Source organism: Topomyia yanbarensis, chromosome 2 (genome assembly GCF_030247195.1).
Source record: "Topomyia yanbarensis strain Yona2022 chromosome 2, ASM3024719v1, whole genome shotgun sequence".
Taxonomy (NCBI): domain Eukaryota; kingdom Metazoa; phylum Arthropoda; class Insecta; order Diptera; family Culicidae; genus Topomyia; species Topomyia yanbarensis.
In genome coordinates, this window is record NC_080671.1 from 149,741,636 (window position 1) to 149,769,515 (window position 27,880).

General features: G+C 36.4%; 1 protein-coding gene and 1 non-coding gene across 2 annotated transcripts in view; one reads left to right on the forward strand and one right to left on the reverse strand.

Moving 5' to 3' along the window:
• Window positions 1–27,880, forward strand: part of LOC131681718 (mucin-2-like) — a 113,133-nt gene that overhangs the window by 39,151 nt on the left and 46,102 nt on the right. The gene's annotated exons all lie outside the window — the stretch shown is intronic.
• On the reverse strand, window positions 9,403–9,474 carry Trnaw-cca (transfer RNA tryptophan (anticodon CCA)). Its single transcript has one exon. It is a non-coding gene; the product is annotated as a tRNA-Trp (tRNA).

Consider the following 27,880-nt stretch of genomic DNA (forward strand, 5'->3'; position numbering starts at 1 on the left):
CCACAGAGAGGACACTTGAGATCCTTGGGGATGCTTGGTTCCTATATTTATTTATTTCCTTATTATGCCTATTGGACTTTAAAGTCTACATGGACCGACAGGATGGGAAGAAACCCGTCTGTGTCGGAAACCTTCAATGATATTCTCAGCCAGGCGCAAAAACCACCATATTGGTTACCACAAGCACAAACAGTAATCATTACAACTTATCTCAACACTCTATTCCGAGTCCAAAAAAATGGGAACGCTTACTTTGACCGGACATAAATCTAATCGATTTTAAATCTGTCTTCACCACTAAAAAGGTATGCCTTTTTTAAACACACTGCACTAAAAAATAGAATAATAGGGTTGTCTACCATAAGTTATAGTGAAAAGAGTAAAACAACGTCAGAGAAGAAAAAATTAGGAACGCTACTTTGACTGGCCATATCTTAGCTGTTTGTTCACCGATTTTAAATTTTTCTGCACCATTGGATAGATATATCCTTTAGACAAAGGGTGATCAAAAAGAAATGGAAAACAAATTTGTATTTCCGAAGTAATTGTAAAAACAGTAATTGAAAGTCAGTACACACAAAATGAGCTTTTCAGTTCAAATAATCGTATCTCAGCCGTTTGTCAACCATTTTCAATTTTTCTTACACCAATAAAATTTTTAGAGCTTCTAGATCTGTAATGTATGCAATAGATAGTGGAGTGTCAAAAATGCTGTACTACTTTTTATCAACCGCATTCAGCCTCGTACTGAGAACAGCCAGGTTCAACTTCACACTTGAGATATGGAAGAAATTTGGAGTCAAACGGATACACATGTTTTGTCCCGTCATTCTAATTTTCTTCAATCGATCCCCTGGACTGTAAAAAATTTACTTTTGATCTGCCGCTTTCAGCCTTTTTCTGAAATGTGGAGTAAGGTATATCTCCACACTTGTATTATGTGAAGAATTGGGGTAAACGGATACAAACGTTTCGTACGGTCATTCTAGCTATCTTCAATCGACTCCCCAGATTTTTTTGCATAAGAAATACTACTTTTTAACAGCCGCGTTCAGCCTCTTTCTGAAATATAGAGCCATGTCTAATTTTATACTTAAGTTATGGGAGGAATCGGGGTAAAGCACATACATACATTTCAGGTAGCCAGTCTAACTATATTCAAATAATAACTCGTATAGAAGTACATAAAAATTACCATTTTTATCAACCACATATAGCCTTTTACTGAAATATAAAGTAAGGCTTAACTGAAAACTTCGGTTGTACGAAGAATTGGGGTAAAATGGGTATATACGTTCCGAGAGATTGATCTAATTATCTTCAATCGATTCTCTGGGCTCACATATGAGATATTGATTTTGGTCAGCTGTAGTCAACTTTCTTCCGAGTTATATATTCAGTCTTGAACATAAACTCAAACGAAAGGGGAAATTGGGGCAAAACGGGCATGATAGAGTTCCGGGCGGTCGTTCCTTTCGTGTTTTTTCCAGAGACGTTCTACAAAAATTACGGTGTCCGGCCATTAGGCCGAAGGTCATTCGGCCGAAGGGCATTAGGCCGAATGGACATTAGGCCGAAGGGCATTAGGCCGAATGGACATTAGGCCGAATGGTCATTAGGCCGAATGGTCATTAGGCCGAATGGTTATTAGGCCGAATGATCATTGGGCCGAATGGACTTTAGGTCGGGTGCTTAACAGAGAGAAGGAAAAGGGATCCGAAAAAAGCGATCCGAAGCTTATCCCGTACAGCTTTCGGAGCTTCTCGGTATGAGCTAAATTTTCGAATCTCGATTGAACGAATCTCGTATTGTTTTCATTGTCTGGATATCATATTATTTTATTCTTTTGAAGTCCGAGCACACGGATTGAAGCGATGTGGGGTAGCCACGTTAGGCGCTATTATATTTTTTTTTTACATTGCGTCGGCAATAATGTCCGACCATTAGGCAGAAGGATGCCAAGCTCATAAAATCTGTCTGTAATTAAAATAATCTGTTCTATGACAATTTAATCTATAATGCATTATAAAGTCTTGTGGAATGGAAACAATCCAATTTTCTTCTTCCATATTCCTTCTCTACCATTTTGTCGCACCCTCTTTCACTATCTCTTATTTTTCTATTTTGTTCTACATTCTCTCTCTCTCTCTCTCTCTCTCTCTCTCTCTCTCTCAAAATCTCTAATTATTTCCCTAACTCAATTAATTTAAATCACTGATGTTTTATCCTTCTTTTTAATATGAGCTGTTCTTTCAAATTATATCCTGTGCATTCCACGACTTCTATCCAGCTAGTCAAATTACGCAAGTTGACCTAGATGACAATTCACATTCATAAAACATTGTATACAACTTTTACTAAAGTTCAATCTCTTTAATTCGATTACGGTATTTAAAGCGGATAACTTATTCTAGAAGTTGTCAGTGTACATGCCACTAAGTTGCAATTTTTTTAGAAGGCATGAACAAAAACACTGTCGGGTCAAATATTTCACCAGAAACACGCATATTTTTTTATTTACTTTTTGAACCTTCTACCACAGACGAACAGACATAACACTGTGAGGGAATTTACTCAAAAAACATTGATTCGACAATTTTCCCAGAACACTAGCTCCACCTTTTATTCACAGTCCCAAACACTCATTTACTGGTGGGTTCCCCCTCAGGTTTGGGAACAATTTTTCACTAGTGGTCTATCCCTCATATGCTTGTTCATACGTCAGTGGCGCCATAATTTCAAATGTGGCCACAGTCCCAACTACAAATATATTTAAAATGACAGTTAAAGCGGGCGAAGCTTTGTTTTTGAGTGTTGTGTCTGTTAGTCTGTGCTTCTACCGCATGCAGCGAAGCCTGTGTGATGCAGCTTTGCCGCATAACCGAGGCCAAGGATCCGAAGCAGCGTAAAGCTTCTGAGGATCCGCCGGACGAGGTGGCCGCCGTCGGAAGCGACGGCCCCTCGCAAGCGAACTTGTGATCTACTCGTTTGCCCGGATTATTCAAACATATGGGCTATCAATTAGTTTAAGTCCGACGGAGCGGTAGCGATGTCGGACATCACTCGGATTGAAGAGATGTGGCGTAGCCACATTAGGCGTCCATTTTATTTTTTATTCCATGCAGTCAATAAATCAGTAGCGAGAAATGTGATCGAAAAAATCGAACGGAACCTTTGCGACCTTTGTCCGATTATATGGTATTTTGTCATTCATATTATATTTTATCATTTTTCCGTGCATATATCTCGATTATTCTTCGATCAATTTTGATAAAGTGTACCTTGTTGAATGTGGAAAATCCAAAGGAACAAAAAAAAAATTGATTTGTTATCGTTAAAATTTAGAAACAACTTTTTTTTGACATTTAATCTAGATTCCACATTTTTATCATTAAATTGCGCAAATCAGCTCCATATAACAATAAATTATTATTCAATTTACAACTTCTAGTGTAAAATACGCTTAGAGTCCATCCATAAATAACAAAGCATTATATGGGGGAAGGGAGAGTTTTGTATTTTGTTATGAAGTGTGATGACAGGGGGGTAGGGGGTCATGTCATGCTACGTAGCTTTTTTAAAGGGGAATAGGAGTTGACCTGATGTCACGACAATCTTACCCTTTTAATCTAACTAACATAGTTTTTTTTTATTTTTTGAAATTTTCACGGGGTCAAGGAGGAGGATGGCTACCGTCAAGCTATGTAATTACCAGGGGGTGAGGATAGGGTTTTAGAGGTTGGTGACGAAATGCTACGATGGGGGAGGGAGGTGTTAAAAATCACTCAAAAAATGCTTCGTCATCATACCTACATGAGAAAAGTTTCATTTCTTGAAAAATACGGGACGAAAAGGTATTAGGACATTTGGTCGGTGTTAAGTCAGACCGGACTAAGTCGCAAAACATCAAAAAATGAGATAATGATAGCACTGGATAAAGAATTTCGTCAGCTACATTCGACTTTTGCCAGATTTGATATATTTAACAATAAACAAGAATTATGGCCAAAATAAATTTCCAATCATAATGTAAAGGATGCGGCGATTCAAACTTTAAACTCGTTTTTCTCAAAATCAATATTTTGTCACTTAGTCCGGTCTGACTTAACACCGACCATTTAATGATAAGAAATGTGGTTTGTATAGTAAATGTCAAACAATTTGATGTTTCCAAATTTTACCGGTTGCGAATCCATTTTTATTTTATTTCTAAGAATTTTCCACCTTCAACTTGTTTCGTTGTTTTTGTCTTTTTGGTCACAGATTTCTGAAAAAACTATTCATTTTGCGTCAAATGGCCAACGCACTAGAAAAGTTTAATATAGACCGGTGACTAAAAGTATTTTGTCTCATAATCTTGCACAAATAGTTTGTTTGAATTGAATGACACTCGTAAAAGGATTTTTAAACATGCCAGAATTAATAAACACTTACGTTTAGGATTTTTTGCGCAGAATAAAATTTTCTGGTTCAGTATTTTAACGCGTGATTGGGAATCTGAGATAAGGTCACATGTGCTTTTATCCCCGTAAACAGAGAGCGACACAGAGAGAGAGAGAGAGAATGCGAATTGTGAATGAGACAGGTCTTCATGTCATTCTAATCGCATTTTCGTTCTTGACAATGTACTACACTGGAATTGTCGATGTTACACTCATTAAAACTAGAGTATAATCTGTCGATCTCCTTTTTCGCACTACACCGATGTAGCATTAGAAAGAAAAAAAAACGATAATCCTATCTTACATAATCGAGCCAAGTAGACCAACAATTAAGTTCGAATGGAGAAAATCATCAAACCATGTGGAGAAAAACATAGTAAAAAAACTCGTATTACTAAGCAACATTGCCAAAAAGACATTGTAATGGCAATTGAAAAGATAACAGGGCATTTGCAGGCTAGAAATAAATGAGTTTTGCGTAGCACTTCTCCCAATAGCAGAATGTAGCACCAACCTGACCGAGTAAGCATGTGGTGATCTGACTTTCGTAGTTGTATGACGTTGTATGTGGATGAAGTGTATCATGGCCAAGGAGGAATGTGAAGCGGCCTTACCGTCCACCATTTGAACATTGTACAGACCAAAAAAAAAATTCTTCGTATTCCGTGATGCGTTTAAGATGGTTTTCGTAAGTGAAGCGCGAAATTTCTTATGTCGACGAATTTCGCGCCAACTCGTACAAATGTTAGCAGCACCCTCTCCGATTTTAATGAAATTTTCTGTACATGGGAACTTTGTCACAAAAAGCCACTTTACATATTTTGTTTTTCCAAAAATGAGCTGGACTCTCTTTTGAAAAGGGTCAAACTTTTTTTACAATTTTTTTTCAAGTGGCTATAGTCCAAAAATGACAAATCCTACAAAAAAATGTTGTAGAGTGATTTTTACAAAATTATTCAAATTTTTGAATGAAAATATTGGAAAAATTTCTCATCGACTCCTACGCTGATCGATTTTAAAAACTTAAAGTCGATTTACAAAAAAAACATCTTTGATTTGGATGAAATTTTGTTCCAAGAAAGGTAGTTATGTTCCCTACCTACCGTCGAAAATTCAAGTTGGACACTTTGAAGGAAAAAAAAGTTATTTGAAAAAAACTTTTCCTTGTTCAAACTGATTTTTTTTTCAGCGCATTTTCATTGAAAACTGAACCAATGAAAGTCATAATCATCTCAGAATCCAATTTCCCACTGCTAGTTGCCCGATACATGCAAAAAGTATCAGTAACGAATTTGGTATAGCATGTTCGACTAGACTGAAATGAGGCCGAAGGGATTTGTTTAACGGATATCTGGCACTAGAGTAATGCCAATAATCGCGTTTTTCAGCTTTCATCAAGTTTTTCATTTGCATTTGTAGCGCTGCGTATATTGAGAAAAATTCGGGCGATCCGACGTTCAAAAGTCCCTTTCGCGTATAATTCTAAGCAATTTCTGCCCACCACGAGGTAGGAGTCTGTTCACGGTGGTTCGCGTCGGGTACTCGTTTCGTCTGACTTTTAATCGCATTCTGTAAAACCTGCAGGTACTGAAATATAAGGACACTTAAGGTTTTTGATGTCCCATGTGGAAATTCCTGCTAGTTTCTAAGATTACCGAGACCAGGAACCACTTACTTCGGTTTTGTAACAGCACCCTTCAAGGGACACTCTCAGGCCTTTACGAGGAAGCTTAGGAGAGAAAACTGATTTTCCTCTTTCGGAAATTCATTGGCACATTATAAGATGTACCCACAATGGGATGGTGAGACTCTCGCTCTTTAGTGTACAAGGAAACGTAGAACTTAGTCGTTATCGGTGGCGTAGCGCTCTTTTGCATTATCGGAGCGATCCTTAAAAGAATGTTTCATTTTGTCTCCACATAATTTATATGCATTTTCCACAGCGTGCCTTGTTTCTACAATAAGTCGCTATAGGCCCAATTGTTGGCGGCACAAAAAGGCGAACAGGACTAACCTCGCCCAAAAGATCAAAGTTTGGAAGAACAGATTCGGCGAAAGGTTCTAAATGAGGCTACTGGAAAACAATAAAATCAAATACTCCTTGTTTTTTCCTGAATGCAATTGCTTGCGAACCAGAATTTTTACTGGCTGAAACAAAGAGTCCTTGAAGGTGCGAACCGCAAACTTCACAATTAAGGCCCCTGTTGAAGACTACACCATCAATCTCTACCTCCCGGACGGGTACATAGACATAATACTTCTTCGTATACGGCCAAGTGGTGTTTAGTTAAATCTCGCATATATCAACAATATTAAATCGCTCATCTTTGCCCTCATTCAAGTTTGTTATGAATATATAGTTGGGAAATTGTATTCTGCGATGATTATGACTTTCATTGGTTTAGTTCTCGATAAAAATACACTGAAAAAATAAATTCACTTTGGAAAAAGAAAAGTTCTTTATAAATAACTATTTTTCCTTAAAACTGCCCAACTTGAATTTTTGATGGTAGGTAGGGAACACAATCTTGAAACAAAATTTCATCTAAATCAAAAATGGTTTTTTTGTAAATCTAAATTTTTAAAATCAATTTTTTCAGTGTAGGAGTCGATGAAGAATTTTTTCAATATTTTTATTCAAAAATTTGACTAATTTTGTGAAAATCACTCCTACAACATTTTTTTTGTAGGATTTGTCATTTTTGGATTATAGCCATTTGAAAAAAATTGGTTAAAAAAGTTTGACCCGTTTCAAAAGACAGTCTAGATCATTTTTGGAAAAACGAAGTATGCAAGGTGGCTTTTTGTGACAAAGTTCTCACGTACAGAAAGTTTCATTAAAGTCGGAGAGGGTGCTGCCAACTCTGAATACGATTTAGCGCGAAATTCGTCTGTCGTGAATATTTTTAATAGTAGGGAAATGTGTTCGGTTGTCGGCACACTTTTGTTTTTGGCTCACAACATGACTCTAATTCTCGACAAACATATGATTGCGGCGTAAAAGCCAACTGTCTAAATTCTCTTTGAAAGGAAATTTCGGCTAAACCGTTATTTGCCGTATATAGTTCATAGCACATAATGAAGGAGAAAACATTTCTCTTTTGTTTACTACCTACATCTGTGATTGGCGAGTAACGGTTTGCGAAATTTGGTTGTCAAAGCGAATTCTGACATTTGGCTTATACACCCAAATCATATGTTTGTCGAGAATTGAACAATATATGGGAATAAGCATAGCAATGGAAAGCTAGAGGCCTTAGCTAATAACTTATGAAAGAATTTGATTTATTCTGTCAACTTGAAAAAATAAGTAACAATTTAGTAAATTGATAATTTTTTACCATTTTAAAAAATGTGGTCGGTTATCGGCACCTTAAGAAAAATGAGCTACGGTTAGGCATTATGAACATCATTCTTCATCAGAACCACAATATGTGTATGTGAAGAACTAGTGCGAATATTACGCACAACTAATCCACTGACAGATCGCATTCACTGCAATTTAGTTAGTTTCAGACAGTCCATTTTTTACCAAATCTTCAGACAGATCAGCTAGAAGTTAGCCAAAGGGGGAGGGGCGTTACAGGGTAACTCCCCCCTTACCAAATTGTCTGGTCGAGACAATCTGGTATATACAGTGCTACCTAACGGTGAAAACACGACCAGGTGAACTTTCTTCATGGTAATGTAAAATGCTAAAGCGGAAGTCGCTTTCTATCTATTCGTAAAGCCCGTTCCAAAATACCCATATTGATTGGGTTATTGAGAGCATTTGGCACAAAAAATGGGGTGCCGGCAACCGATTTTAGTAACTTTGTTGAAAACTGATCAAAAAAAAATTGTGGCGAACATTTCGGTGCCATTCAATGTTGAATCACAAAATAGAATAAATTCAAATCGTAAATATTCATTGCGCATACTTCTTCGATCGATTTACTTCTTTCTATAACACTAAGCAAATCGTCAAAAAAACTTTTAAGTAGAGTTTCACTTGTTTAAAAAATATATTGGTTGTAGAACAGAACATTCGAGGCTGTTTGCCTCAGCAATCGGTACAAAAATATCGTGCTAATATAACACACAAATTATATTTATCAGGATGTCCAGTCCATGTCTGGTTTCTGTCAAAAGCTACATATAGGGGTGCCGACAACCGACCAGTGCCGGCAACCGACCACTTTCCCCTACGGTTTTAATCTGCTTACATATGAGTAAACGCTGTATCAAATATTTTAATTCTCACAATGCGGAATATAGAAACATTTATTCGTTGTTGATTTTAACCGTAGTTCATTTGTATTTCCGTTGTATGTTTCGGAGTTCTCTTCTCATAGCTCTAAATCTTTTTTGTTGAGGTTGGTTTTTTGTTGTAGAATCCAATAGACATTCTGGACACTCGCTCATTATTGCCTGGTCGGGAGACGGGAAGGCGTAGACCAGTTCTTTTTGAATTATAATAAATGTCCCCCAACTCACATTTTATAGACAACGCTAGTGGTTAACTAATACACCTGATTGCTGTTTATCCCAGCGTGCCTAGGATTAATCCCAGTAGAGGTCATTGCCGGCCTTCATAAGAAAACATTATGAAACCCTCAATTACGTTCATGTTCTTGTTCACAGTAGCTAAAAGTTTTAAAAAACTTTTTACGGTTGACTTAAATGTCTGCCACAGATTAAGATAAGATAAATAAATGAAGAAAAAAGTATCTATTACCATATATCAAATAACACCTGCTTCCATAAACGCGTCTCTCGCGCACTCTCTTGTAATACGATGAGATTAAAATTTATGAACTGAACAGGAAATGACACAATAAATATGTTTAAAGTGCAAAAGGTAGCGAATAAACACAAAAAAATTTAAATTGTGGACTTGAAGACGACAAAAAGCGTAATTAAAATTTGAGACTATAAACCTTAAGGCAGCATTTTTTTTCGGTAAAAAAAGATCAACGTTTGACCCCGACGTGATTTGAACACGCAACCTTCTGATCTGGAGTCAGACGCGCTACCGTTGCGCCACGGAGTCCGATGATAGACTAACAACCAACTGATCGTTGCAGCAAAGCAATTGCGCTACTTGTTCAATTAACTGATAAAAATAGCAACGAAACAGTACACTGTAGACCACAGTCAACAGTCAACTTATCCGCGAGTAGCACGCTTGAGTAGACTGGCGATACGACTAGTAGATACTTTATTAACAATTTTCATCCATGCGAGGGGCACCTCTACTAACATTATCGGTATTAGTGTGTATCGCTGGATGAATGGTGTACTGTGAGCCGTTCGAGAAACGAATGTCATTGCAATCTCTTTTCTATTTCATTTACTCAAGTGTTTTAAAAATAGAATGCTATTAACATAAATATAACGTAGTTTCAAAACCGATAAAGCAAGTGTCATATTACTAAATCATATATAAACAATGACTGAAGACTACAAAATTAAACGGAAGTGGCTAATAACGGCTCGTTTATCACCAAAATTCATTTTGCTCTGCAAGTTACTTTGATATACGGAACCTAATTAAGGTCCAATTTAAATTCATGCAGCATTAGTATGTAATATAGGTCATCGGGTCATCTTTACTCATTCTCCAAACCATTGCCCGATTCAAGTTGAATGACTATTAGCTTTTCTTCTCGATTATGTCTCGCACTGATTGCAATCGCCATTGCTTTGATGGTAGCAAGCCACAATTCCCTCCCCGCCGCCAGCGCGAAATAAACTGTTCACACCTTTGGCAGCAAATTACCGCGGTCAATCGTCGCTACACGAAGTGCCGGTGGCGTGCCAGCGAGTCCAACGCTCTCCAAATCCATTGTACGAGCTGAGCACACATCTTAATCGCCAGCAGCGGGTCCATCTGTGTTTTTTTTTTTCATTATTGGCCATGTCGCTGACGGCATCTTGGGAGGGAACTGATCAGCTATGTAAATAACTACAACTCCCCGCTGCTGATTGATGCCTCCCTCAAAGTTGGATGATTGATGTTTGGATTCGAAAATGTATGTACCAGCTCCAAAAAAGTAGATTATTATCTATGCGAGTGGAGAAAATGTTAAATAACATTCACACTGCCTGTAAACTGAGGTCATTACCTTTTAAATGGCCTTTGAGGTGCGCCCGAGGTCCTAAATAAACTTGGAATAGGTGTTTTGCTTGGAAGGCTCCCAATATCTTCATCACTATGCATTGGTGTGCTTTTGTTTTATAATGGAAAGTGATTTCCATTCAATATTTTGAAGAGCAAGTCGCTTTTTTAACCTTGTTACATGATGGTTTATGATTCAATTGGATGTAGGAAATGAGAAAAACTTGGAATGGAACAAACTTTAATTGCATTCCAATCGTGATTCTCTACTCTTGTTAGGAAGATATTTTGGTTTGATAAAAAAATTAAAACAGGACATTGCCAAAATAAAATGGTTGTTGAAAAGTCCAAAGTGTATCACTTATTTCCGGATACCATGTTTGGTGTTTCATGTGGAAAGGAAAGGAATAATTGCTTGGCTTCGTTTATATCTAAATTCAAGTCATCTTCAAGTGTAAAAAACAAACTCCGTTTGTGTTCTTATGCTTTGCAATCCTGTTTTCATTGATGTCCTCTTCTCTTAGAGAAACCATATCAAAGTCTACACAAATCCGGTTTGAACGCTCGTTGGAATAGGATGCATTACTTAATAATTCTTTTTTCAAAATTCCTCCTAGAATTTTATCTACTACAATAGTCTTTGCCACGGCTGCTTGAATTATTCTTAAACATTCTTTCTATAAGACATGGGAAACTGTAAAATTGGCGACTTGTGAATTAGTGGAATTGCACTGCTTCACTTGCATCAGTTATTTCAACCCAATTTCAGGTTAACGAATTATTCGAATTGTTGAAGATGTTTAACTTCTCCCAGAAATGCACTGGGCCAAGCGAATCATTTTCCCGAGAACTTCAACTCTTATTTCAACACATTTCATGTTTGATTTATATTTCATACGTATGAGACCAAAGAACCAACGCTCAATTTTCAATATTTTGCCATGAAAAGTTGAGATAATATTGATAAATTTTTGCATTTTTATTATATAAAAATCGAATTGTTTTTTTTTTAAATCTTTTTAAAAATACCACAACGTGGTTGTCCCATCCGTAAGGCTAAATGAAAAATGTAAATCTTGAACAGCGTTTTTCTCGGCTTGCTGTTTTTCAATATGGGACTCTTATGCATATATGGGCAGTATAATATTGCGAATGTCTATTACTAATCATCCAACATTTGTGATCTGACAGAGAAGAGGTGTTACATGCAACTCTCTGCTCTGACGATATTTCGCATGAGCAGGTAACCAACGAATTCGAACTGTCGTTATCTGATCACAAGTACATCGTCTTTGATCGTTAAAATGTCTTGATGTAGCAACGTCTTGTCGATTCTACTGTGTGATTTCTCTATTGGTTAAGTGGTAGAAAATTAGGATTTAACTAGGTGGACTTTGCTAAATTGCAAATTCCCATTCTTTTTGATTAAACCGTTGATGTGTGTAGATCATTTTTGGATTTTCGGGGAATCGAAAATTGGATTACTTCCCACAACATGGAATACTGGTTGTTGCGAGAATCGTGCTACTTCTAATACCTTAATGATCAAAATCAAAGAAAAGAAGCACAATCGCACATATGCTCTCTTTAACAATGCTTCGGCTCCTTGTATAGAGTCTTCGAGTCGCACATCGTACTTGTCGAGTGCAAGCGAGATTGAAGAAAGGTCACTATTCGATTGCGTTAAAGGATTATCTGATAAAAGATCCTCACGGTCTCTTTTCATCCCCAGTTATAGTGGGTTTAGCTTAAGGGGACCTTCTCATTTTTTGTGGAAAAATTAAAAGACGAACTTCTGCTTTTGATCTTTTATTCGTCATTTATCGATAATTAGATAATGATTTTTTTTCGAAAATTCAAGATGGCGGCTTCAAAATGGCGCGCGAAACATCATCTTACTTCGCCAAGTGAAGGGCTTTTCGTGATTATCCAGAATGAGAAATTGATATAATTTATTTAAATAGATAAAATTTCCTATGACTTATACACAATTTCCGTAAATTTTGATGCATTATGAACTAATTTTATAGACGTTAAAGAAAAAAGTGAAATTTGTGACGTTTAAAAATTACAAATAATTAACTTTTCATGCCAATGTTAAGTATAAGTCAGACAAAAAGGAAAGGACGAATAAAAGATAGAAAGCAGAAGTTCGTATGTCCTTTAATTTTCCACAAAAAAAATCTCAAATATTGCTTTGATTTTGCGCCGAATCCAGGAGAACGTCCCCTTAAGGGGTTATATATGTTGAGATGCGGGAAAAAAGGAAAAGTTTGAATTTTTGTAAAGGTACGTAGCCATATTTTTATGAAATATTGGTTATACGTTTAGCGTAGTACAATGTTCAATTTGCAAAATCGACTTGAGAACATAAAAAAATCAATAATTGTGGAAGTTATAGCAATTTCCGCAAAAAACGTTTATTTCAAAGAGGTTTGCCGTGACAACGATTCCAGTCTAACAGCTCAACTGAAAGCATCAAACTAAAAAAAATCATTAGTATATGTACCTGTGGTGTCCTTGAACGATTGATTAAAAAAAAATCTTCTTTTTGGAAACGGGGACGATTTTTCCAAAAAAAAACACTATTTTCACCTGAAAAAAATTATCAAAAAATGCATAACATTAATATAACAATTTGACGAAAAAATTAAATCGTTCGAGGACACGGCAGTTAAATTACGAACAAGCCAAAAAAAGTTTTGAAATCGGTTGAAAACTTTTTCGGTAATCGTAGTCACCGCGAAGACGTTTTTGGGAAAATATGATTTTGAAATAATCGTGTTTAAAGTTTCAAGTATATGCCACACTTCCGTTAGGGAGCAAAATGAAAAACGCTATAACTTTGCGTCTACTGCTCCAATCTCTATAAAAAAAATTAGATAGCATTCTTAAGAGCCTGACATTTGCGATGGAAGGATAAAAAATATTTAATTTTCTGGCCGACCTCAACATATATAACCCCTTAAGGTATGGTATTGTTTGGTTCTCCTCGGATATCGAACAAAGCTGTACCTAACTGAAACAAAAATTAGAGGAGATAAGTAGGGAAGGCATGAGTCTTCCGTTTTATTGTTAAACCATGTAGCCTTATTTTTTCCTTTTTTATTTCGACTAACATGTAGTCACATTTTCTGTTTCACTTTTTAACGACGTTCAATTAGCTAGAGATTACTGAGTAGGGAAAGTTATAAAAATTCAGAGCCATAGTATTCAAGCAAGGATGTGACGTATACAGATCGGAAAACTAAAAACCCTGGCAAGAAGCACGGTAAAGAAGTTCGGTTCTCATGGTAAAGAGGGACAAGTCTGTCTTTGCCGTGCGACTTGTTGGTGTACTTGAGCGCTTGGTAGTAAGCTAAGCTCGACTCGTGCAAGCAGAAGACAATAGATAAGTCCGTAAGATTTTAAGCCTGTTCTAAAGACCCTGCCACTTCTAGTTTACCGATCTGTATATTTCACATCCAGTTGCGTACTATGGCTCTAAATTTTAATAACTTTCCCTACTCTATTACTAGCTAATTGAATGTCGTTAAAAAGTAAAAAAAAATATAGTCTTCACCAGAATAAGGTATTCCTTTACATTCCGTTTGAAGTGTACTGATGTTTAGATGAGGCTCCATTGAAAATATAAATTCGTAAATATTATGAAAATGATTTCGTCGTTTTCTACAACGGAGCATATTCTTGCATTGTAAATAGTAGGTTTTGTTCGTTTCATGAACTGAAAAAATGGCCGTTCGATGAACGAAAGTGTTCGTAAATTTTACATATTTGGTGTATAATGCACGAATGTTATCGTTGATAATATTATTTTTCGTGAATGAAACGAAATGTTTCCTTTGTTTTAATAAGTGTTTGTGTATATTACGAACGATTTCGCACGAATTCATTTTCGTTCAATCTTTTAGGATTGATGCTTGTCAATATCGATTTTTGTTATTAAAAGGATCAATCTGGCAAAATCGATTTTGTTTTTCAACCTGCTAACCACTATTAACCCTTTCATGCCCAACTTTTTTCTAGTGGATGTAGGATTCCAAATCTATTTTTCCTTGAAAACGGTGGGTTCAAGAAACACGAAAAGCCAATTTTTATAAAGATAGGTGCTTCCCTCGCAGTGCTAGAAGCTGCTCAATTTTTACCTTCCAATGCTCAAAACAATTTTCCTAGAACATTTACAATAGTCCACTTACGTGGAAAACGTAGCCAAAGGCACCCTAAATTTATAAAATTTATCAGTTTTCAATAATATTGCAACATAACGAAGATATATGAAAAAATCATTTTTCGTCTTCAACGTAAACTGTCCCTGGCAGCACTGCTCCATTGGAATCCAATCACACAAACTGCAATAACTTCAGTTCTAGAGCTGATCCTTGTAACTATTAGTACTCATATGAAAGGCAATAGTCATATTTATTAGCCTTATTTATTTTTGTGAGCAAATTTTGTCTCAATCAAAAGTTATAGCTGTTTAAAAACGTTGTTGTCCACAAACAACATGGGCATGAATGGGTTAACGAATTCATGCCCATGTTGTTTGTGGACAACAACGTTTTTAAACAGCTATAACTTTTGATTGATTTTCTTACAAAAGCAAGTAAGAATAATAAATGTGACTATTGCCTTTCATTTGAGTATTAACAATTACAGAGATCAGCTCTAGAACTGAAGTTATTGCATTTTTTTCTGATTGCATTCCGATGGAGCAGTGCTGCCAGGGAGAGTTTACGTTGATAACGGAAATTTAATTTTTCATATATCTTTGTTATGAAGCAATATTATTGAAAACTGATCAAACCTATCAATTTAGACTGTCTTTAATTACGTTTTCCACTTGGACCATAGTAAATATTCTAGGAGAATTGTAGTGAATTTGCGAATGGGACTGTTACATTTAATGGACAGGTCAGTTCATCCATCTTTGATGATATATCCATTTCCAATATACGAAGGAGCTTTTTTTCTTTATTATGGTTTTAACCATAAGGTCATTCGCCTACACTGCAGAACTATTCCCCGCTGCTCTTTCTGTCATTCCACAACGAGTTGCTTCAATACATATAGTTTATATACTTCTAAAAACGATAAGGGTTTTTATATTTTTGCTCAATGGCAATTATACTACTCTAACTATTATCGCAAATTATCGATAAAAGTATTTTTTTTTTCAAAAATGTCAAACTAGTACTATTTTGGATTAGAATTAAATTCCAAAATAAGAGTAAATTTTAGAACAAATATACAGATTATGTAATATAGACTTGAGTAAAGCTTGGCGTAAAGTAGCCCCATTTTTTGGATAAAATGGACATATAATCACCAATTATCAAACAATTAAAAATGCGGATAAAAAGTACGAACACAAAGAATTGCGTTACATTGCCAGGATAATTTTACAGAATCTACATCCTCTTATCTAATAATTTGATTGGTATATCATACCTTTTAAAGAGAATTTAAGTTACATTGTTTTTTTGCGTATATTTAATGTTTCAGTTTCATCGCTTACTATACGATAACTTGCAAGGCTTCTTTTAAACCTATATCCAAATTTTGTAATTGTATTGTTCCAGCAAATAATACTACGATTTTCTTTTGTCCAAATATAACCTCAAATTTGAACTTGAAGCTCTCGCAATTGCAATTTGCTCATGTGGAAAGTGGAGCATTCTGTTCGTGATAACCGGAACGGTCAATGGGCAGGTTTGCTTGAAAAAAATGCCGCTAAATGCGTCTACTTCCATTTTTGAGATCTAACGATGGATCTACGCTTTCTGGCCGAATTTAAACTCTAGTCATTACTCGAAACATGTTCTGGAGGGGTACAAGCCTAAGGAGGTCAATTTCGTGCCAAAGGATCTTAATCCGTCGAACACACCGGAATTGCTACCAATTGAGAAATACTGGTCCATCATGAAACAGTCGCTCCATAAGTTGGCCCAATCGTTGTACAAGACCTTATGAGCAGTGTTGACAGTACCGTCTTTCCGCATGGGTATACTGGGTCCGGGCCAAAGGCCTCGGGATTTTGGGGGCCCGCACTGAGGATGGATATAAATCCATAATAACGTCTGTATTCGAAAAAAAGGTACACTCGAATATTTGTAACTCTTCAGTGCGTTGCTAAAATGACAGAAATTTGAATTGAAAGTACTTTACATTTTAAAGTCTATACTGGCATTGCTTTATCAATATCCCAATGCATCATATCAATCAATCAATGAAGCAGTTCATAATCGCACGTTGATTCGTATTCCATGTAATCATACCATCAAAAAGCATCAGGGAACCAATCAGAACGATACTGGCGGCAGGTAACGCATCACAGAAAGGTCCAACCGTATTCAACCGTAGCACAAACATTTCAGTTCAAGTTTCAATTTATTTTGAGCAAAACCAAGGAGGTATATAAAGTTTGGAAGAGACACGATGGCCAACAAATCTATCTGGCAAGCGTTTTGCGGATGTGGACAAATGATTTGATTTTTTTCACATTTCGAACCGTCAACGGACAAATCTATAAAAGTAAACCCCTCTAAATTCGACTCTTTCACTATGCCTGGACCCTCTTAAACTGGTATCGAACCAATAATGTTGCTTTTGGCCTAAAAGAGGTCAATTTTTAAATATTCTAGAGCTTTGGCTTATTGTGCTCAAAAGGAGCGACCCCATTCTTTTTGTCAATAATAATCAGTTCCAGTTCCGACAGCATGAAGTAACAAGTTACTTTACGCTTGTCCGGACATACCGTGGACTCAGGTGATTCGCATTTCTAATGCCAAAAGATCCTGACTCCTACGGTAGCAGACAAAGGGTTAAGTCGCCGGTAAACTCTAAGCTTGCTCATATGACCCTTACCACGCTTTTCTAAACTTTCTCCCTTCAACTCCTTGCTCTCCCTTGAGTACTACAGCTCTTAATATTGAAAAATATACTTCACCTTCCTGTCCCTTGCTAATTAAATGCCGTAACAACAGTTGAATAATAATATTTTTTTCCTGACAATAAGAAATCTTGTGATCCTGAAATAAAATGATTTAAATTTTATGATGTAGTTCATATAGGTTAATTTTAAAACCTCAGTTTAAACTTATACACGCTGTGGTAAACAGCAGTCAGACCTTTTAATTAACCACCGCCGTTGTCTATAAAATGTGAGTTGGTAGCTGGTTACTATTAAAAATTTAACATTTAATTCAATTTTTACATACGTCTTCTCAAGCTGGTCATAATAAAAGCGTATACAAGACGTCTATTGAATTATTTGACAAAAAATCGTACAGAAAGGAATATTGCAAAGAGCCGTTATTTCTATTCTTAGAACATGAATGAACCTCAAGACGATATGCGCGCTCAGAATCAACATTATATCGATTGATCTCAAAGGTGGCAAGACTCAGCAGTTCAATGGCTTTTCCGAAGTTGGATGTCGACTCTGACCAGTTTCGTCACATCACGAATGTTGTATTGCTCACAATCAAGACGTTGTAAACAAATCTAAACGAGACAAAGTAACTGGGTACTATGTTAACTCTCGTAGTTTCAAAACTAAAAACTAGTTATCTTAACATTCAATTTTATTGATTGTATTTTTGGACCTAACGACGCGATCAAGATGGCTGTCATACGCTAAATCAGAAGAATTCGAAACGTTAAACCCAATTTATCATGCACGGTCAAATGGTGTTCTTGGTAAATGCATTTCCTGTTTCAGTTAGTTCAGTTCGAAGCAAAACACATCATTTTTTATATATTTGGCATTCTTTAGCTTCAAATCTATGAGAAGAGAAGAGCTCCGAAAAAATATAAAAAATTAATAAAAAAATGAACAACAAATACTTCTTTCTTTATTTTGTCAGCATTGTGAGAATAAGAATGTAATCTCCTAAAATATTAAAGTTTGCCCATATACGACGTTTGGCAATTATAGTCTCGATGTTAAAATGTTCAGATTGAACATGTGAAAACCGAACTGTTAAAAATACCCAATAAATAGGAAATTTCGCGCTTTGTTTACGAAAGCCACCTAAGCTCATCACGAAATACAACGATTTTTTTACTGATCAAGTCAACGTTAAAATGTTGCTTTACCTTTACCGAGTTTCATATACCATTCGACTCAGTCCGACGAGATCGGAAAATGTCTCCCATAAGCTGCTATTGAATTTTAGTTGATCCGACTTCCGGTTCCGGAATAACGGGTTGAAGATTGTGGTCAGACAGCAAATTCCCATATAAAATGGTAACACCGTGATGTATAAATGATGTAATGCATATTAAAATAAGTGTAACATTACTTGGATTTGCAGGTCTATATCACTTATTACCAATCAAAGTAGCTCTGACTTCATTGGCCACCTATGACGGTTCTTGATGTCCCTTGGGAACTCATCAAGTTCTTAAACTAATATCACACCTATTTCCCAGCGAATTCTCTACCAATTTTTACAAACCTGATTTTAAATGAAAGATACAATAATACCATTGACTGCTGCTGATTCAGTTCTGACTCTTGGTTTTGGAGTTACAGGTTGGTTAGTAAGGCCACACAGAAATTCGCCATATAAACCGTTACAATCGTAATACCTCATAGGCAAAAAATCAATTGAAATGGTCACCAAATTACTTCGACTCACAGCTCTAAACCACTGATTGTCAATCGAAACTTTCTTTAAATATATTGTCCACTATCGACAATTTCGGAAGTTCCGCATTCTGGGCATATTCCACAATTAATGTCATATCGATTCTTAGGTGATGACTGAACCGATTTTCTCAAACCAAGTCTCAAATGGAAGATATAATATGCAGTTGGATGTAGCATCCAACTGCATATTATATCTTTCAGAGTAGAGTTTCCCTGGGATTTAACCTTTTGTCTTCTGCAACGCAGGAGTCAAGATATTTTGGCAATAAATGCGAATCACCTGAGTCTGCGGCATGCCCGAACAAGCGTAAAGTCACTTAATGACTAATGCTGCCTGAACCGGGAAACTCTAAGCTTTCCACGCTTTTTCTAAATTTTCTTCCTTCAACTCCTCGCTCTTCCTTGAGTACTACGGCTCTTAATAGATAAACAGCTAAGGAATCATAGTTTGGATAAATGAGAAAGGCACAATTGCACCACTAGGTGGATTAAAACAGCTTTGTACTAAAAGAATCGACCTGGCGAAATCGATTTTATTTCAACCTGCTCATCTCTATTGAGGACTAGAAAGATTATGGTGTGCTGCTTGATGAACGAAAGTTTTCGTAAATTTCACTTATTTAGTGTACATTGCACGAATGTTATCGTTGATAACAAAATTATTTTTCGTGAATGAAACGAAATGTTTCAATTGCTTTAATAAATACTCAGACAAAACCAACGAACAGTTCGTGATGGCTCAACTGAATCCGACCAAATCCGTACAGCTTCGGATTCTGGATAAACTGAAAGCAAAAGAGATTCAGGAAATCTTCCTGAAACCGGCGGACACGGATACGGTTACTAAATAATGAGACCGAGACCGCCGTAAAGACCAACAGTTATCTGAATCTCCCGTTCACCTGAAAGTGGAAAGTTTGGTCTTATTTACCTGTCGCCATGTCCGCCTACTCTCTTCTGCTCCTGATATAACTCTTGCAAAACCGATGTTGGAAATAAATCAAATTTTCATTATGTATTCCTAGTTTTAAGAGATCTGTATTTTTGTGATAAAAAACTATTCTTTCCCACCCTGTATACCGAATTGTATTCCTAGTTTTAAGATCGTTGTTAAAGTTCTTATAAAAACTTGTTCCCCTTCTCATTTATCAAACTGAACTCTTAGTTTTAAGATAGCTGTAAAATTTTTCGTGAAAAAAACATATGTTCCCTCTTTTGTATATTAAACTGGATTCATAGTTTTAAGATAGTTGCAAAAAAATTTCAAACAAACTATTGTATCCCAATGTCGTATATAGCATTGAATTTTTAGTTTTAAGATAGGTGTAAAAATTTTCGTCTTTCATAAAAAAAACATTTCAATATTGTAATTTCCTAGTTCTAAGGTATCCAGAATGTAAAAATAAAAGAATTTGGCACCGCCAAGCTAACGCATTTGTGGCTATCAAAGAAACGAACTGAAACAGTTATCTGACGTATAGCAGCAAGAACATCTTCTGTTGAAGCTCTTTTGACATTGACGGTTTGACGAATGGTGTTTGTAAATATTATAAAGACTTTCGTATATACATTAGAGTGGAACATGGTTATATGAAAAAAATAAATTTTTTGGGTCCCATTTAGCTCCCAGAATAACTCTGCAAATTTTTAGCTTGATCGGTGAAACTATATTTTTGCGCCCATGGTTTAAAGTTTACATGGGATTTTGTATGGGGAAATCATCCTTTGCAAAATAATTCTTCCAAAAGTCGCCCGTTACCTCCTAAAAATAAATAGATATCTGATTTGTATTGGAAATTTGTCAAGGAAACAAAGTCTAGAAGACCGCGAAACGATCTGATGCTTGTAGAAAAAGTTATTAAGCAATAACTGATGCTCTGAGGATTGATGAAAATTTCACTTTTCATAGCATCACTGCTGCTGACGGTCGAATTATGTACAAAAATTTTAACTTTCTCTTATTGTGTACAAAAGATGTCTCAATTTATCCCTCAAAACTCTTGCGAAGTGGCCAAACAGTATAGATAAATGGTTTAAACACATTAAGAGAAGATTAAAATAAAATTGCGTATAATTGGACAATAGAGTGGCTCGAAAATGACATTTTTCAGCACAGCACTTTTTGAGTTCCTTTTGTGGTCCCAAATGCCTGTGAAAAGTTTGGGAGCGGTCGGTTGTTTCCCGGGTTTGCGCATTGCGTTTAACCCTTTCATGCCCAACTTTTTTCTAGTGGATGTAGGATTCCAAATCTATTTTTCCTTGAAAACGGTGGGTTCAAGAAACACGAAAAGCCAATTTTTATAAAGATAGGTGCTTCCCTCGCAGTGCTAGAAGCTGCTCAATTTTTACCTTGCAATGCTCAAAACAATTTTCCTAGAACATTTACAATAGTCCACTTACGTGGAAAACGTAGCCAAAGGCACCCTAAATTTATAAAATTTATCAGTTTTCAATAATATTGCAACATAACGAAGATATATGAAAAAATCATTTTTCGTCTTCAACGTAAACTGTCCCTGGCAGCACTGCTCCATTGGAATCCAATCACACAAACTGCAATAACTTCAGTTCTAGAGCTGATCCTTGTAACTATTAGTACTCATATGAAAGGCAATAGTCATATTTATTAGCCTTATTTATTTTAGTGAGCAAATTTTGTCTCAATCAAAAGTTATAGCTGTTTAAAAACGTTGTTGTCCACAAACAACATGGGCATGAATGGGTTAAAGTTTGTATGGGATTTTATATGGGGAAATCAATTATTTTGCATTTACGTTAATTAAGATCGCTATTTCACTCAATATGAAAAACCAGGTTTATAAAACGATAATTCAAACCTTGGTTAACAACTTTGTCGAAACCGGTAACTAGCTACGAGTTTTCAAAAAATAGTTATAACGATTTTAAAACTTATGGTTCAATCCAAATGCAGAAATTGATTATTTCTTCCAACACTGTCAGTACACCACGACACCGATACTTTAAACTTGAATAAATGAGAATATATTCATCGCAGAGACTTGGTACCTTTGAATGAAATGTTCAGAATGAATTGCTGAATAACAGAGACGTAGTCAGAAAATGAAAAGATGAGGGAGGGGGGAGGCTTGTGTACTCCCCAGTTCCCTTTTAGATAGTTTAGTATAACATAAGGAGCACATCTTCAACGCAGGTTTGTACCGTCGATTTAAAAATTAATCTTACGTGTTTGAGTGCTACTATTTAAGGGCTCTACTGTTATCTCATTTAAAATGGTACAACGGTTTATAAGTTTTACATATTTTAAAACCCTATTTCTTAGCCGTACAGAGTCAGAATTTAAAAAAAAAATGCATATCCTTAGATTCCTTGAAGTCTTGGAATTGTTTTTATTGAAGTTTTATTTTCGTTTGAGAATCTAGGAACGAAACCAGGATAGTTACTTCAAACAAGCGTTTTTTGATGAAATTGAGTTAGGTTCACGCAAAACAGAGGTGATCTTGGTGGACCAGCAATATTTTTCATGTTAGAACCCAACGCGATTTCCAGACCTGAGTGAGTTTTTGCATCAAGCAAAAATAACATAAATTTGTAGGTGTAAATCCTAAATATTGTAAATGTTTTTTCCCACAACAAAGATTGTAGTATGATTCATATTTGGGTCTATCAAAATATTAAGAAAGTTCAGTCGTTGACTTTTACAAGGACGTAATGATTCTTAGTCTTATACAAAACAATCTAAAAAGGGACTGGGGAGTACACAAGCCCCCCCCCCCCACCCCCGCTTCTTTTCATTTTCTGACTACGTCTATTTTATTCAGAAATTCATTCTGAACATTTCATTCAAAGATGCCAAGTCTCTGCGATGAATATATTCTCATTTATCTAAGTTTTTAATGTCGATGTCGGTGGTGCACCGGTAGTGTTGGAAAAACTAATCAATTTCTGCATTTGGATTTTACCATAAGTTTTAAAATCGTTATAACTATTTTTTGAAAACTCGTAGCTAGTTACGGTCTTCGGCAAAGTTGTTAACCAAGATTTGAACTATAGTTCTATGTAGCTGGTTTTTCATTATCAGTGAAATAGGGATCTTTAATAATTAAAATGCAAAATAATTGATTTCCCCATATAAAATCCCATGCAAACTTTGAACGCAATGCGCAAACCCGGGAAGCAACCAACCGCTACCAAATTTTGCACAGGCATTTGGGACCACAAAAGGAACTCAAAAAGTGGTGTGCCCGCTAGTTTAAATCATTTTGAAGATTTCCCATACAACCGCGAGCCACTCTATTGGACAACCAACTGCAGTGGTGCTAGAAAAAATGAATATTTTATCAATCGTCAGAGCATCAATCGCTTTCTGCTTAATAACTTTTTTCTCAAGATCGTTTCGTGGTTTTCGAGACTTTGTTTCTTTGTTAAATTCCTATAAAAGCCACATAACGATTTATTTTTAGGAAGTAATGGGCGACTCCTGGAGGAATTATTTTGTGAAAGTTAATTTTCCCATACAAAATCCCATGTAAACTTTAAACAGTGGGCGCAAAAGTATAGTTTCAGGAATCGAGCTGAGAATTTGCACAGTTGTTCTAGGACCCAAATGGTACCTAAAAAGCTACTCGGAGCTGGAATCTAATTTTTGTCCCACCCTAATATACTTATCAGCGAACAATTCGTTTGCCTAATGAAGCCGATTCGTAATAAACCAACAAAAATCGTTTCGTGGTTTTTAGGAAAAACTTGTAATGAAAAATAAAAGAGTAGGCGAGGACTCATTTATGACAGTTCGTTTTTCTCGACAAATTTTTTCGAGTTATTTTTTTCATTTGTTTCCTGCATTGTGGGTTCAGATCCCCAGAAACTTTTTGAGGAATTCTCGGAGACCGCAAGCCTGGTGATGAAACACAGAATCCAATACAAGTGATAGCCGGTGCGAGAAAAAGCTTGGAGGAAAATTATTCGCGAGTGGTGTTATTTGGCAATTTAAAATGAGGAAGCATTTACAGGAAGCGACCATACGAAAGGAAGTACAATTTTATTTTATATTATTCATCATACTCTTACCTAGCAGCGAATAGGATGCAAAATTGTGAATGCGACTGTAGCAGAAAGTTTTCATTGATTAAAATGATTGGGATCTCGTGTACCCTTCCACAATGATCTGAATTACATGATAGAGTGATAGAATGTCTTAAATGTAATTTTAGAATCATCTTAAATGTAATTTTACAGGTACTTTTCGTAATAATTATTAAGTGCAGAGTAGAAAATCAGGCGGCATGTAATCGGGATTTTGGAATATATGTTCCCGGTTTATACATAAGAGTTATGAAATGAAAAAAAAACCTATTTTAATCCACCTAGCGGTGCAATTGTGCCTTTCTCAATCATGAATTACGAGAATGTGTGCGTTGTTTATATTCATTAAAAGCTTTTAAATGCATATATTACATTTTATTATTATACATCACATGACAACTATATACAGGAAAATAAATCATTATTCGAGTTCTAAAATTTTGAAAAAGAAAAAACAGCCACGGTAATATTGAACTGAAAAAAGGTGCAAAATCGGCAAAGTCCCAAAAAGTCGATTTTTATAAAAAAAAATTTTTTTTCGAGATAACATAAAATCTCGACGTTTCATGCATTTTAAAGATGTTTGGCACCAAAAATACGAATTCGATTTCTGAAATTTCATGAGGTCCCTCCTTTGAAAAAAAAACTTTGAGTTCCGGCTTATATGGGAATTTCATATGTGACCGGACGATTTAGTCTATATTTCCGTCCCTATATAAGCGATCCGTACGAAATTTTATAAACATCTGTGGGGATATTATAGCTATCATTTGAAACTAAGTTTGTGAAAATCGGCCCAACCATTTCCGGGAAACTGATGTGAGTTCGTAAATTTTGAAAGATGGCCGCTTTTCCCGGGCACTTCCGGAACCGTCTATGGTGGTCAATGTAGTGAACGAAAGTTTGGTTGGCCGTCGGTGACCTAGAACAGCAAATTTAAGTTGTTTGAGAGACATTTTAGCGAAATTTTTACCTTTTTTTCTTTCATCGGAGTATCGGTTTGAATCACAATTTGCTATGTGATCGCACGCCACAACCCGTAACTCCGGAACCGGAAGTCGGTTGGGAATAAAATTTAATAGCCATTTACGGGGACGCAACATCTTTCATTTGAGACTAAGTTTGGTTGATTCGGTCTAGCCATCTCCGAGAAACCGATGTGACTGTTAGTCTGAATTTGGATACTTCCGCCGGGGCTTCCGGAACCGATGATGGTGGCCAATAAAACCAAAGAGACTTTGAATGGCTGTTAATGACCTAGTACTACAAATCGAAGCAGTTGTGGTCACATTTTGGAAAAATTTTCACCATTATACATTCATTGCAGAATTTCTTAAAATCGACATTTTCTGCGTGATCGTACTCATCACCCTGTAATTCCGGAACCGGAAGTCGGATCCATTATAAATTCAACGTTGCGGAACGTTGCACCTTTCATTTGGGACTAAGTTTGTAAAAATCGGTTCATCCATCTCTGAGAAAAGTGAGTGAGATTGTGTTCGCGTACACACACACAGACGCACATACACACACATACATACACACACCCATACATACACACACACACAGACATTTGCCGAACTCGACGAACTGAATCGAATGGTATATGTCACTCGGCCCTCCGGGCCTTCGTTAAAAAGTCGGTTTTCAGAGCAATTACAATACCTTTCTATTGAGAAAGGCAAAACGCGGACAAAATCGGTGGTGTAGAAAGGTAATTATTGTAAAAAACCTGTTTTAATCCACCTATAGGTGCAATTGTGCCTTTCTCATTTCTCCAAACTATGATTTAATAACTGGTTCGTACAATATAACATTATGGAAATGTCTTTCATTCTTATTACACTTGGTAAGTATATATAAGAGCACCTTTTTGCATTCATCGAGGTATCGGTTTGAATCGGAGTTTTCTATGCGATCGCACTCCACAACCCGTAACTCCGGAGCTGGAAGTCGGATGGAGATGGAATTTAATATCAGTTTCCGGGGACGCAACACCTTTCATTTGAGACTAAGTTGATCAAATCGTTCTAGCCATTTTCGAAAAACCAATATAACCGTTATTCTGAATTTGGATGCTTCCGGATCCGTCGATGGTGGCCAGTGTGGCCAAAGAGACTTTGAATGACTGTTGGTGACCTAGATCTACAAATTCAACAGTTGTGTTTATATTTTGGAAAAAAATCACCTCACCAATTCATCGCAGAATTCGTTAGAATCGGGATTTGCTGCGTGATCGTACGTATCACCCTGTAATTCAGGAACCAGAACTCGGATCCACACAAAATTCAACAGCAGCTGATGGACCTTTCATTTAAAATCAAGTTTGTCAAAATCGGTTCAGAAAATTCCGAGAAACCGATGTGGACAAATCAACAAATTTTGTTTTGTAACCATACTCTTCAACTCGTAATCCGGAACAAGATGTCGGTTGAAAATGAAATTCAATAGCAACCTATGGGAATATTATACCTTTCATTTGAATCTTAGTTTGTAAAAATCGGTTCAGCCATCTCCGAGAAACCGATGTGGACATTTTGTTAACAAATCCGCACATACACACATACATACATACATACATACATACATACATACATACATACATACATACATACATACATACATACATACATACATACACATATACATACACACATACACACAGATATTTTGCGATCTCGGCGAACTGAGTCGAATGTTATATGAGACTCGGCCCTCCGGGCCTCGGTTAGAAAATCGGTTTTTAAAGCAATTGCATAACCTTTCTATATGAGAAAGGCAAAAGAATAATATTTAATTAGCTTAATAAGCATGAGTTCAATGTTATCTTCATGTGATTATAATTTGGAAAGGTTGGTGGAATGGGTTTGAACGTGTAGGGAAGGGGGGGTTAGTAGAGTGGGAGTGGAGGATGCGTCAGAAATCCTTCATCTTATTTCGGTATACGGGATGGATGAAGGAAATGCGGGCGTGAGGGTGGTCCAAGGGGAGGGGAGTGATGAAGGAGGGAGGTGTAAGGGCAAGACGGGGGGGGGGCGGCGACACAATACTCAACTGCATATTTTGCCTTCCATTTGAGACTTGGTTTGAGAAAATCGGTTCAGTCATCACCGAAGAACCGATTTGACTTTAATTGTGGAATATGCCCGGAATTCCGGACTTCCGGAATCGTCGATAGTGGACAATATATTCAAAGAATGTTTGATTGGCAATCAGTGATCTGGATCTGCGATTAGAAGTTATTTGGTGACCATTTCAATAGTTTTTAGCCTCTGTGGTATTACGATTGTACCGATTTATATGGGAAATTCCAGTGTATCCTTACTAACACCCCTGTAACTCCGGAAGCAAGAGTCAGAACCGAATGAAATTCAGCAGCAGTCAATGGCATTACTGTATCTTTCATTTGAAATCAAGTTTGTAAAAATCGGTAGAGAATTCGTTGGGGAATGGGTGTGATATTAGCTTAGGAACTTGGCGGGTTCCCCGGGGGCGTCATGAACCGTCATAGGTGGCCAATGTGGTCAAAGCTACTTTGATTGATCATTAGTGATCCAGACCCGCAAACTAGAGTAATGTTACATCAATTTTAATATGTTTTACATCATTTGAACATCATGG